The sequence below is a fragment of the Camelus dromedarius genome, unplaced genomic scaffold (assembly GCF_036321535.1).
Source record: "Camelus dromedarius isolate mCamDro1 unplaced genomic scaffold, mCamDro1.pat HAP1_SCAFFOLD_158, whole genome shotgun sequence".
Classification (NCBI taxonomy): domain Eukaryota; kingdom Metazoa; phylum Chordata; class Mammalia; order Artiodactyla; family Camelidae; genus Camelus; species Camelus dromedarius.
In genome coordinates, this window is record NW_026989827.1 from 482,478 (window position 1) to 493,688 (window position 11,211).

The 11,211-nt window shown below is 42.6% G+C and overlaps 1 long non-coding RNA gene across 2 annotated transcripts in view; it reads left to right on the top strand.

The window, feature by feature from the left end:
* Nucleotides 1–7,229, top strand: part of LOC135320875 (uncharacterized) — a 39,506-nt gene extending 32,277 nt beyond the window's left edge. The window contains exons 3-5 of one of the 2 annotated variants that reach the window (XR_010380215.1): nucleotides 441–538; nucleotides 4,272–4,515; nucleotides 7,133–7,229. This is a non-coding gene — a long non-coding RNA (uncharacterized LOC135320875). Of the gene's footprint in view, nucleotides 1–440; nucleotides 1,092–4,271; nucleotides 4,516–7,132 lie in introns of those variants that run through there. The other variant, XR_010380214.1, reaches the window with a different exon arrangement.
* The last annotated feature ends 3,982 nt before the right edge of the window (nucleotides 7,230–11,211 follow it).

The window sequence follows — 11,211 nt, forward strand, 5'->3', positions numbered from 1 at the left end:
ATTTAGCTTGTTAACTGATGTGTCCGTGGCTTTGATTATGGTCTCAAAGCTGTTCACAGTTTTACAGACTTAACTTTTCTTTATTCTAGCTGCAGAGATCCCAAGGACCAGACTGACTGTGGGAACAACCTAGCCATGAAGGTGTTCTTCTTCCAGTTTGTCAAATACTACTCCTCGTGTTTCTACATCACATTCTTTAATGGCAGATTTGTGACTTATCCTGGAGATCTGGTGTATTGGCTGTGAAAATACAGAAATGAAGACGTGTGAATACAGCTTTGTGTTCTGACAGTCTAACCTGTTTCATGTTTTCTCTTAGTTGCCCAATGAAGAGTGTCTTTACTCTCTGTTCCTTAGATTTTTTTAGGCATAAAATAATGACTTTATTTCATGTTACAGCTATCTAAAATTTAAATGAGATTTTCTTTCTAATATTCCAGTGTGACCCAGGTGGCTGTCTCCTTGAACTGATGATGCAGCTGACAATAATCATGGGAGGACAGTCCATCTGGAATAACATACAAGAGGTGTTACTTCCGTGAGTACTAAGTCATGTGATCTTGGGGTGAGAACGGCCCACCCATCCAAGTAATTTTCCTGCATGCCCATCTCTAAAACAGGGGAGACTCTCTGCTTATTAAAGCTCTCCAGATAAGATGATCCAGCCAACAGTGTAAACATACCTCCTGTTTAATAATTATGTTTAAATTCCTTCCTTTTTATGTTTAAATTAAATCCTCAAGTGCTATAGTTTCTGCTTATTAGCCCATCACTGGGGACTGACTGATCAGAGCCCGTTGAGAGATGGCCCTTTTTGGGGCCATGAACTAAGTTTTCCCACAACTTCCCGCAACTTTCTCCTCCTTTTATACATGCATTTAAAAATCCATAACAGGAATTTGTTGAGTGCCTAGTATGTGTTAGTCACTGTATTAAATGTTGTACATATATGTGTGTGTGTGTGTACAATTTAATCACCCAAACAATCCTTATTCTTATCTTCCTTTTCAAATGAAGATCCTGTGGCTTAAAGAGGGTAAATGATTTGCCCAAGTTCTCATTGCCAATAAGAGACCACTGTGGGACTCAGATGTAAGACCCTATCTCATGGGATTCATGTTCTTCTAAGAACAGAGACTCTCTTGGTGTCCTAAGGCACAGGGCTACATAATGTTTTAAGAGACACTTGTCTAAAATAATAACTACAGAGGTTTTGACTTACTGTTCTCTTCCTAAAAATGAGAAAAGCAGATGTTAGCAAAGGTCACACTGTCCTTTGGATTTTCACATAAGCCCTATCCCATATCAAAGTGGACAGTCCAGTGTTATCTGCAATTTCTGAACATTTCAAGGAGCTTAGTGTATTCGCTTTCTGTTGTAACAAGTATCCCCAAATGACATGGTAGTAGGAAGAAAAAAGAAATAGTCTCCACTAAACAACACAAATTTAACCTTGTAGGGTTCTTGAACGCAGGAGCCTGCTGAAGTCAAAATATTGGCACGGCTGTTTCTGAAGGCCTCAGGGGAAACTGTATGTTTGACTTTTCTGGCTTCCAGAGGCCACCTACGTCTCTTGGCCTGTGACCTCTTTTCCTTCTTTCAAGGTCAGCATGGTTGTGTGCCTCTGACTCTGATCCTGTGGTCAAATCTCCTCTCCTCTCTCCCCTCTTCTGTCTCCCTCTTCCTCATTTAACTACCCTGGTGATTACAATGGGCCCACCTCTATAATCCAGCTCATCTTTCTTAGAGTAGGCTGGTTAGCAACGTTAACCACAACTGCAAACATAGGCCCCCTTTGCCAGGGAATATTACCTCTTCCTATGTTCTGGGGATAAGGACATAGACATACTGGGGGGGGACATTTTTCTGCCCACCACACTAAGCTTTTTAAGATAATTTCTGGCTTTGAGTTTCTGTCCTCATGAAACTGTTGATCTCTCTTCTGTCTTGCCTTCCACAAAAGCATTCTGCTCCTGGCCAACCGAACTGCATTGCTCACCCCTCTCTGTGGTGTCCCCCAAAACCAATTACACAAGCAGATCTTACTGTTGTTTGGAGCATGGAGGAGAAACTCAAACAACTTGAATTTTGAAATAAAATCCTCCATCATTTTACAATCTTCCATGTCACTATAGAAAAATTATTTTTTAACTTCATTTTTTAATTTTTAAACTATTTTAAACTTTGTAACTTTTTTTAAACTTTACTTTTTTTCTTATCATCCTTCATTGTAAGCTCCAGAAACCTGCTACTCTGCCCACCGCATCCAAGTTCCCTTTCACTGTTTCTCCTCCCTTCCCTAACTTTCCTTCACTCTCCCTTATTACCAATTTTCTGTCCATTCTCTTTATAGGGCAGTTAAATTATTTTTTCTTTCCTTCTTTCTGTTTTTGCAGAGTGAACACATTTGTGTGTCAGTGTGTCCTTCCACATTTCTTCACAAGGTCTTCATCTTTCAGCTTCAGGATGGATTACTGTGGTCTGTCTCCAAACAAAGGCATTTCCCTTGTCCCCCAGCTCACCATGCCCCTCAAAAAAAAGATTCTGATCTTTGCTGTGAAATGAATCTTTTTTTTCCCTACTGTGCAGTAGACAACTCTTACCCTGAGCTCACAGTCAGATTTCTCCAGAGGAGTAAAAGTAGCTCATGTGCAAATAATACTACTTTTCTCTGTGAAAAGAAATAGATCAGATAGAGGAAATACTTAACTCAGATTACTCAAAAGCATTTCCTGAAGGAAATAGGTTAATTATTTAACACTAAATTTTGTTGAATCTGGTTATCAGTGAGCTATTTTTACCAATCAAGAAGGATATATTTCCTAAATTGGTACTGAGCAATTCATGTGAAATGAAACTTGCTCACATTAACTAGTTTAAAGTAAAGGATGCATTATATTATCTGTGGTCTGTTTATACCTTCGCTTAAGTAAGCACATTGTTGTAGGTTCCAGTGAGCTGAACTTTGCCTACATGTATTTCTACTCTGGGCTAAAATATTTAGGGAAAATATTTTGAATTATGTTTCCCTTTTTTGAATACCAGAAATTCTGAATGGTAGCCAAGTTCGAGGGTGGCTTGTGTTTTCCTCACTGCCTCTTCCCTTTGTATAAGGTGCCAGTTTCCTTCTTAATTTTTCATATAAAATCCTAACATACTAAAGATCTATCAATTACTCTTGCTGCCCCAAAACTATACCCATCCTCAAAAATACATTGGAAGGGAAAAGAAAACTTATCAAAGTTAGTGACTATTTTCATGCTATTTAAATATGTCTAAAGGAACATAATGAAATGAATTTTACCATATCTCACCTGCCTCCACCCCCCAATCCCATGTGGGTTCGTTGAGTAGGATTCTGGGAGCAAATGAAGAAGGACAGTGATGCCGTGATCCAGGCTCTCTCTGGGGTCTCCCCAGCACTTGGATCGGCACTTGGTATAAAGTAGGTCTCAGTCCGAGCCAGCTGAGTGAGTGAGTGACTCACAGGCATCGAATGAGTAACATCAGTGAATTAACAGCATTCTTTGTAGGACTCAGAGAATAAGCTGAGTGCCCTATGGCCTTCCCAGCCTCCCGTACTATTTTGATGTTGGGGTCATTTCTGGGAATGTTATTCTGTACTTGACAAAAGTCTAGTACAATTCCAGGGTTAAGTAACTTGCCCTAGGGAAATTTTATGATAAAATATTAAGAAAAATGGTTAAATGCCCAACATGACATAGCACTGTCCTTTGGTGTTTAGATAATGTATGGCTGTAATTTTCTTACTTTATATGCTTTCTACATTTTCCACCGTGTGTACGCACTACTATATAGTAAGAAAATGCAAATATTTAAAAGAGAAAATCTCTCTTCTCCAGATATGATTTGGTTAGAGGATGAGTCAGATAGATATATTAAGAGAATCTTAAATACATGTGTCCATAATTCACTCTTTAAATCCAGGAACAGGAAACTCAGGAATGAAATAGATTAAGAGAATCAAAGATACTTGTATTCAAGATTAGCAAGTAGGAGTGTCCTCAAAAGAAAAGGTGATTATCTATAATTCAGGGATTAAATGTGATAATGAACGTACTAAGACAACATGAAGTAGAAAATGCCACGTGGGAAGCACTGAGTAAAGGGCAATTTACCATGATTATGCCAATATGTGTGGTCAATTCCCAAGCAAATTATTGTGTAACCCCTGCTAGAGGGAGAAAGCTTCCAGCCTTGGCTGAAGAGTGGGGAGGATCCAGTGTCTGTATTTTTTAAAATGTCTACAGGTGTTTCTCATGTGCAAATTGGTATCCCTGCATGAGAACCATAAACCAACAGAAAACCCAAAAGACCGAGGACAATGATGGGTTGCCGACAGCCCAAGCTTTTCTGCCACAGAAGAGTGGTTCCAGTCAGGAAGACTGAGCAAGAGGCTCAGAGTCTTAGCTAAGGACAAGCAAGTCGGGACTTCTAATACGACCTAATGTCATCGACGGGGGAGGGCAGTTCAGCACAAGAAGGGAGCACCAGGTGAGTTAACATGGAAGTTACATCCTGGATCCAAACAGTGATGGATTTGGGTCCCGGAGGGTTAAAGCCCTGCTTCCGTTGGGCATGGACCGCATTCCACAAGAGGCTGAGACAGGAATTATGAGGCAGAGAAAAATTCCCCCAGGGGACTCCCGAGTCTGGGTGCCTGGAAGGGTGATGGACGAGCACGGTCCCAGCTCCACCCGCACCGCAGGGCTCCGAGTGGCTGTGGAGCTGTGCGCTCCCGGCCGGACCTCAGACCTGACTGCAGTGCTCCGGGCTGCGGCCTGGGGAGCGGCATCAGGAGCAGGCTGTCCCCGTCATTCTCGTAGGTGCTGCAGTGACCCCCACCCCGGTGGCCACGGCGTTCCCAAGCCAAGGGTCTAAGTGACTTCAACCTTATTTACAGGTGACCACAGCTGGTTAGCCTGTGCTGCTCAAAAAGAAGATCCCATATGGGGTTTTGTTGTGTTAGGGGGTTTGCTAATACCTGGCCTGCTTTGAATCGTTTCATCTTGACAGCAGCCTGGGCAGTCGAAGTTTCACCTCCCAATTTTATTTCAACATTTTTTGTTGAAAGTATAGTTGGTGTACAATATTGTGTTAATTCTTGGTATACAGCATAGTGATTCACATATACATACATATATATATATATATTCCTTGTCATATACTTTTCCACTATAGGCTATTAAAAGTTTTTGAATGTCGTTCCCTGTGCTATGCAGTAGGATCTTGTTGTTTGAAACAAAAATTACTAAACAAAGTAACAAAGGAAGCAGACTAAACCTAGCCATGTATACGGCACAGTTGAGTTTATCTCAGGATTTAAATGTGGTTTTGAACTCCAGGATCTCTTTATCAACTTATCTTATGTAAAGTGCCTGTGGAACACTTCTCAGAAAAATGTTTAAAAATCATAAGATTTAGAGAATAAAGAAGGAAGATAATTATACTGAAAAGCAGGTATCAAAATATAGAAATGGGCATTTTGTGATACAGTAATATCTGAATTATTGGAAGGACGTGTTGAATAAGAGGATCCAGTGATGGGTCTACTGACCGCAACATTCTGCCACAGCAGTGAGTGTAAATCAACTTCTGAGATCTGCAACAATTGCATTTTGAATGTAAATAAAGTTAAATAACAAATAAGCCATGAAGTGTGGATTCAGATTCAGGGGTATCACGAGTCCATATCCCCACCCCTTCACAGAGCTCCCTGCTCTTCCCCTAATATCATTGAAAGAATTGGGGAAAGTTTGTGAAGCGAAGGGCATGTTCCATTGCAAAGAAATCTCGTAGCAACCCTGGGAGCATGGCCAGGGAAAGTTTAACGCTGAGATCAGAGGCAGTGGGAAACCTAGCAGGGGAAGCTCTTTGCAAGTCACATCATATACTCTGTGTGTGTCCACGTGTGTGTGCATACAGACGTGTGGGCATGTATGATGTATACACCTGCCTTTCGTGTGAAGACGCCTCACTGTCCAAATTTGAAATCCATCCAAACGTGCAGTGCAGTCAGCCGAAGCTCCGCCAGACGCTAAGTTGTCTGTTGTTGCTCTGTCTCTTCTGCTGAACTCCACGAGTAAACCACGCGCCAGCTGTTGCTTTCAGGAACAACAGCTCTGTAGTCTACAGGTCCATGCCTTGTTTCACTGCCAACTCCGAATTCCTTTCAGGACAAATTGCCATTTGAAAAAGGGGGAAGCATTCAGTTGTCCCACAAGCCTCTGAGTGAGGAAAAAATTTAACCTTAGAGACAGCTCTGTGGGACAACATCCAGAAGGGTGCAGAGCACTGGGCTGCGAGTCGAGGCTGTTTCTTTCAAGCTCTGCACTGAATTTGAGGTGGCATGTCACTTCTTTGGCCCTTGATTTGTTCAGCTGAAGTTAGGGTCTTGGACCTGTTCGATCCAACGGTAGAGTATCACTTTTCTGATCAGTGATCCTCCATGGTTCCACAATTCCTTCAGAGGGAAAAATGAACATCCTCACGGCAGCCTCTAAGGCTCCACCCCCCAAAACCACCACTTATTTCCTATTCATTCTGGCCCACACCAGCCTCCATGCTGTCTGTCCAGCGTGAGGGACCTCAAGGCCTGTGATCACTCTTCCCTCTGCCCACACCTTTGCCTCCGTCTTTGCCTTATTCAAAGGTCACTTGCCCCATCCACACTCCTCCCTACCACACATTCCTCGCCCTCCTTTATTTTCCTCTGCAGCACTTATCACCAGCTCACCGACCCTGTATTTCTTTCTTTTACTTATTTTCTCTGACAATTTACAAACTGGAAATGCCATGGTGGATAATAGCAGAGAAATAGGGGGAAAAAACTAATGAGGGTAGGTATCTTCTAAAAGCTAAAGTGCCCACCTGAAAAGGAGGTAGGAGATAAAGTAGTAGTAGTCGTTACAATTTTGGTAAACACAAGGTACGTAGTCAGGACTAGTTTTCACAATACTTGAGTGTAGGTAGGCAGCAATAAAAAGAAATTTATCCTGAAAACAAGAAATTAAATTCTTGGGAAGATGATGTGTTCAGCTTGAAATGTCAGTAATACTTTTATGACCTTGGTCTGATAATATCTTGCTTTATAATTTGATCTGTTTGACAGCTGGGTCATGAATCTAATGATGCCACAGTTTCGGAAGCAGAACAGACCACCCCACGATGGGAATGGGACAACCATCTGTATCCAACGGGCAAACTGGGGTTACTTTATGAATACCCTGAAATGAGTAAGTCATCAGTGGGGATTTCTGTGCTGTCGGTTATACTAGAATATGCTTTGGGTCTCAGAAGCATCGGTTACCGAGCCAAACAAAGACCTAGCATACCGAAACGGATCCCGCTTTTCTCAATTAGATGCAATTATGCAGTCAGGCTTTCAAATAGGTTGCCTGTGTATATCTTTGTCAATATTTATGTTGTGCAATGCTGAAGGTTTACTGCCAAGGAATGAAATGGAATACTCATTCAGGTAATTCTCCATCATTGATTCTCAGATCCTTCTGGTCATGTCGTCTAAGGATGAACTCAGAACCGTTACTAGATGTGACTCAGCACGGGCTGCAGCCCGTGTGGCACAGCTGTTGGCTGATATCCTTCTAAACAGAGTCATGTGAGCCCGCCAGCCTGTGCAGAAAGCCCGCAAGAGCATCCTGCCTCATGGCAGCAAGGGTCACAGGGTCACCCCTTCCACACCTCACACCTGCCTTTGACATTTTTCCTATTTCTTCTGGCCGATGGTTTCAGCCTGGTTCCTTGAGTCACCTCATGGCACATCACTGGCTTGAATTCAGGATGAATTTGCTGATCTGGAGTATTGGTAGAACACAGATCCCCTCCTTCTCCAATGTCTTTGTCCATTTCTGTAAATTTGCTTGGCCTTTGTTTCTCTTTGTTTGAACTTGGTTTTGAGCTCTCGGTTGCCTTTAAATTGTTGCATCTCAAAATAGATTTCCCTAGGAAACTTCAACTTTTCTATTATGCATGGCGCACTTTTATCTACTAGAAGGCTGATGATGTGCACGTTTTGTATCTGAGACCTTTGAGCTCACCACTGCCTTGAATTACTTTTTTTTTTTTAAGCTTAGGAGACAGGAAAGTATTTTTGTCAATAGGCTTTGCATTTATGCATGCCGGTTCATGTCTGCAAGACACCCCATTGGGCTTCCTGTTTATAAGTCTACAGAAAGAGGGAGTTTTCTTTTTCCTAAATTACATGCTATATATATAATAATTGCTTTTAAAATATATAATATACATAGAAAAGCATCTGATTCCCTCGGTGAATGAAAGGTCATTTTGTGTCATCTTCAGTCAGCTATGCTTTGTGGCCTGGTGTCTGATTTGAGTTTCATCTTTGCTTTTGTTGTGCTTAGTGACCAGGTTCGATTAAGGGTGCAGCTCCTGTCCCTGGTGTAGAAATTATGTTCGTTTTTTCTGCTTATTTTCAAAAGGACTTTAATCCAATGACCTGTTATTCCAAAATGAGTCATAATTGTAAATATTTCTTATTGGGGCTATTATCAGCATTAATAATAACAACAACATTCTGAGGGCAGCATATCATTTGGTATTTTAACACACACGAAAAAAGCCTTGGAAAATAGTTATTGTTCTAGTTAAGTCAAATAAAGGTCATTGAAAGGAAAAGTTGCACCCTTTTGGGAGAAATGGATAGGACTTTTAGAACTTTATAGTCTCATTAAAATACTAATTAAATAATTCAGCCTAACTCTACCCTACATAACAGGATGGAGTAACAGCTATTCTAGAGAGATTGTTCAGATTTATTCGTTTTCCTATTCTCTAAATAATCCCTAACGAATTAGAAATTTCAATCCATTTTTGAGAGTAGGCAGTCTGTTATTCTGTATTCAACGCTGGAGTGAAACTTATTTTGTGTTCTTTTCGTTCATGGGAGATAGGATTTCCAAGTGCTTTTTGAATTATTTTTGTTCCTCTCAAATAAAGTGCCTTTGGTGGTGATCTCCTGACCTCAGTTTCCTCCTCCCAGTTTTCCCCATGATCATTAATGACACCCCACCTGCCTTTTTAGTTAGGCCTCTTAGCTGCTGAAGGGGAACAGCTTCTGACAGATGACCCTGGAGCCCTCCACCCTTGCTTCTTTAGGCCTCGCACCCTGCCACCATCCCTAGTCTCCTTCGCCAGAAGTATCTTTCTCTGCTTTTCTGCCTGGAAGGGCTCTTGCCAAGCCTTGGCAGCAAACCCTCAACTTTTTAGAGATTTTCTGCTCTCCTTTCTAAGCATGAATTGCAGTTGATTCTTGTCTTGATGGTGCGTGATCATGTCTGTGTCCATTGCGCTCCCCGGCTGGACTGATCCTGTCGGAGGCAATAGTCAGGCTTTTCATCTTCCCGTGCATGTCTGAAGCACCACAGCCTGGACCCTGGTTCTCATACGTGTTTAAGTGACTTGAGCTTGGAGTTTCAATGCACTCACATACAACTGTTAGATGAGTTGGCGGTAACATTGCCCCCAAGGCCCCCACAAGTTTCTATAGGGCATATGTTTTTTTCTGAGTGAAATTTCTCTTTTATTTGTTCTAGTGATTTCCCCACTGTCCTTTGAGATTATTGGAGTAACCCTGAGTTATTAACCACAATAGCTCACCCCCAGAAGCAAAAGATCCTGCTGTTTGAGAACTCAGACACGGGACATAAGAGAAATAATCTATCAGTCTTAAAATCTGGAAGCCATAAGATACCGTTTTGTACTTAGAGCACCCACAGCACAAACACCAGTCTCTCAAGAACTTGGCGCTGCCTTCCCAGAGGGCGGGTGCCGTAAGTGAAATGCAGTAAGTGATGAAGTGAGAGCTCTTCGTCTCTGGTACTGCCTTTTCCATCCTTGCTGTGTTAACTTGATCTTCCCTTCATTTATTATGTTCTCTATTTAATTTACTGCATTTAATATCAGTTGTTCTTCAACATCTCCTTGCACCCGCCCCCTCCATTCCCTCTCTCTCCAGTGCTCTCCCACCCACGCCTCTCCTGCGCTCTCCAGGACCGCCTTTCTCCCCCACGCCCTTACCTCTGTTCTGTCTGCTCACCACCTGCATTGACATTTCCTTAACTCCGCAGAATGAACTTTCCAAAATGGCAGCTGAGTTACTGGGGGGGATTGTAGACCTCTCATCTCTTTACTGATTCATTCGTTTATCTATCCAACAAACACTGAGCACCTGCTATGCCAAACACTGTATCAACTGCTGGGGAGACCAAGACAGGTAAGACATGGTGTCTGCACTCTGCAGGGCAGGCGAGACTTGGCGAGTAGTTGATGGATTGCTAAGCAGGTGAACACACATTGGACTTCATAGAGCTGGAAATATTTGAACTGAATTTTGAAAGGTGAAAGGAAGTTAGCTCTCTAATGTGTGGTAGAGGGAGTGGACACTTCATGCAGAGAGGTAGAGACATATAAGAGTACACGGCATGAAGCGGCTTGGCCAGACTGAAGAACAACAAGTAGGGTTACAACAAAGTATCCACAGGTGGGAATATCAGGTGCACAAGGCCTCTGTCATGATGGGTCTTGTGTGCTTAGACTTGAATGTATCCTTAAAAAAACAGCGCTATATTGGAATATATGTAAGCAAGAGAATTGCATAATGATTATGTTAAAGAAGATCTGGTTATACTGGCAGCAGAATGGAAAATAATATTTTTGGGAGGAGGCCCATATTTTGGTGGGAAAGGATATTTCGGGGGCCACTCCAGGTAATCCAGACAAGTGGCACATGCCTGCAGAGAGGCCCTGGGCAGAGGGATAGAGACGTGGGCGGCAGAAGTGGTGACTGCTGCAGAGGGGACTGCAGGGCCGCGGCGGCGGGCCACAGAGCTGCTGAGGTGACTTTCCAGTGACCCATCTGGAGAGCGGATCTGCAGGGGGAGTGTAAGGGGAGGAGATGGTTTCCAGGAGATTGTTCTGTGTGTGGCATTTTGATTGCAAAGTGTCTATGGGACATCTGAGGAGTGATGCCCGTTGTTAAGCTGGATTCAACAGTCAGGAGCTCAGAGGAGCTGCGGGTGAGGCCGTGGGGGCGATTCATTCCTGCCAAGTGAAGGATTGAGGACGAGGCCCTGGGGAAAAGGGCCATGTACATGGCACATGGGAGAAGAGAAATCCAGCAAGAGAAAGAATAATATCAGAGCAGTTGGGAGA